The following is a 2,740-nucleotide window of genomic DNA, read 5'->3' as shown; positions in this document are numbered from 1 at the left end:
GACCTATAAAATGTTCAGGCAGCCTTAAAAATGGAATAACTTTAAACTAGCAGGACATCTCATTAATGAAATCACTTACATGTTCTGTGCTTAATTGCAAGCCCTTTGGAAAAAAATGTCACTGTGCACCGAGATATACTCACAGAGATTTTAATGATGTAAACTTTAGGATTTGATATGTTTATAAATTTAAACTCAGAAAAAAAAGTTAATCACTGATCAAATAGTTCTTTCATTATGGATAAACACTGTGCATTTTTTATTATTTTATTACAGCTTCGTACCTGTATAAAAAGTGCCTAGCTCCAGGGTATCTGGGACAATGGTAATAACTTGCCTCTGCTTAGGCCCGCTGCCTAGTCTATTAAATAAACTAGGTCTGTCGTTTCAATGAGAATGTGAATATGCTGTTTATATTTATGTGTCATCTTAAGATACTCCCAGTTTGCCCAAATAGAAGTACAACAGTCACATCAGGAGTACGGACTAGAATTTGTACCAAAGGACCAAACAGAAGAAAAATCCCTAAATGCATGGAAGGCATATGACCAGAGTCACAAACTTAAATACCTATGTGCCTGCAGAGATAACATAAATGAATTAAACTGGTTGGATGCAACACACATTGGAGAGTAGTGGGGTCTATGTCCAATTGAGATCTTACAGATTTGTTTGTTCTTAGCCCAACCACTAGGCTTATGTGAAAGTGTGGGTTCAATATTTCTAGGTCTTTACATTTTATATAAAAAGTCAGTAACACAGATTTCTAAATTGAAAATGTTAGCAGCCATTTAAAAAATTACTCAAACATTAATTTATAACAATGTTTGTTAGCTTTTTACCTTAGAGTATTCCTCCAAATTTTTAGGTATAATTTGCATTAAATAAATTTCACAGAATTTAAACATATAATGTAATAAATTTTGATAAATATATATACTAATGTAACCTTTACTACAAACACATAGAATGTTTCCATTACCTTTCCCCAAATTCCCTTATTCTCAGTTCCAGTCAATCACCCACCCCTGGAAGTAACACAATTTTGATTTCTATCACCATAACTTAGATTGATCTTTCAAGAACTTAATATAAATGGAATAACACATCCAATTCAGCTCTTTTTGCTCAATATAATGTTTTTGAGATTCACCCATGTTGTTGCATTTATCAGTAATTTGTTACTTTACATTGCTTAGTAGTATTATATTCAATTCATTTTAAAGAATGGTACGGCCCAAGTCTTAAAATAGATTTCGCCTGAAGGAAAATTATTGGTTATTTCTGGATCGGAGAGAAGATAATGGGTGAAGGCAAAGAATCTTAAATGCAGAAAGGATGGGAGAATGATCATTGTGCTAGAAGAGTACTAAAATAAAATAGTGGAAAGTGGTGGAAATAGAAGAACTAGAAGGCAAAAGAGAGCAAAGAAGACCTTAAGTAGGCCTTTTGAGGTTTTTAAGAATTTGGGTGTGAGAGGGACGTAGATGTGACTAAAAGAGTGAAGAAAATAGCTAATGAACAAATGTACAATTTAGAGGTTGAATTTCAAAAAGTAACGTTTTTGATACCTAAACTCAATGAAACACAATGTTTTGAATATTTTTAAAATAAAAGTATAGCACAGCACACTTCTTGTTATCTTATTTTTTTTACGATTAGACTAGGGCTATGTGTTTTGGGAAGAAAGATCGCAGAGGTAAAGTGACATTCTCATCACATCATGTTCAGGGTACATACTGTCAACATGACTTATCACTGTTGATGTTAACCTTGCTCACCTGGCTGAGCTACTTTTTGTCAGGTTTCTCCACAGTGATGTCCATGAAGAAACTGGGAGATAGGCTTTTTTACCTGCTCCCTCTGTGCTAGGCCTAAGTGTATAGCTGTGGTAGGGAGAGGGGGTTTCCCTGAGCCCATTAATAACTGTTTCTTTTTTACTACAGTTCTCCAAAATTTGCAAATGCAAACTCTGTTGGCTATCAAAACCAGAAGATCTAGGGGTCTGTCCATTGGACAGCAACTAAAAAAAACTGGGCACCAGACATATGTGCAAGCTCCTTCCAGGGAGATATTGGTGATTTGTAGTGGGCTTGAGTGAAGGATCACAGTCAGCCTCTAAACTTGTGCTAAATGAGAAGCCTGATCCTCAAGGAGCAGCTTCTAAAGTATACAAATAGCCATTTGTGACACATGGGTGGATCTTGAGATTATCATGCTAAACAAAATAACCCAGACAGAAAAAGTTGAGAACCATATGAATTCACTCAAGTGTCAGATATAAAAACTGAAAGTAACAAATAAACAACACAAACACTCATAGATAGACACATACAACAGTTTAGTGTTTACCAGAGAGAAAGGCGGTGTTGGGGGGGGGATAGCTAAGGAAAAAGGGCATAAAATATATGGTGATAGAAGGAAATATAACTTTGGATGGTGAACACGCAATACAATATAAATATGACATATTATTGAATTATATACAAACAAACAAATAAATAAATAAATATGCAGGTTATAAATTTTAAAAATAAAAATAATTAAAAATAATAAATAATAAAAAATATTAAAGTATGCATACAGGCCTCTTTCAGGGAAAGACTGGGAAATGGGTGGTTTCTACTACGCACTCTGTGCTGAGCCTCGGGGGACAGCAGTAGTGAGTCCTCCGAAGAGCATCAGGAAGTGTTTCATTTTTTTGCTGTAGGCTTGTGGGTCTTGTGGCTGCAAGCAAGCC

This window comes from Rousettus aegyptiacus, unplaced genomic scaffold, assembly GCF_014176215.1.
Source record: "Rousettus aegyptiacus isolate mRouAeg1 unplaced genomic scaffold, mRouAeg1.p scaffold_m13_p_9, whole genome shotgun sequence".
Taxonomy (NCBI): domain Eukaryota; kingdom Metazoa; phylum Chordata; class Mammalia; order Chiroptera; family Pteropodidae; genus Rousettus; species Rousettus aegyptiacus.
The sequence above is the reverse complement of the archived record's forward strand: the minus strand, read 5'-3'. Positions refer to the sequence as shown.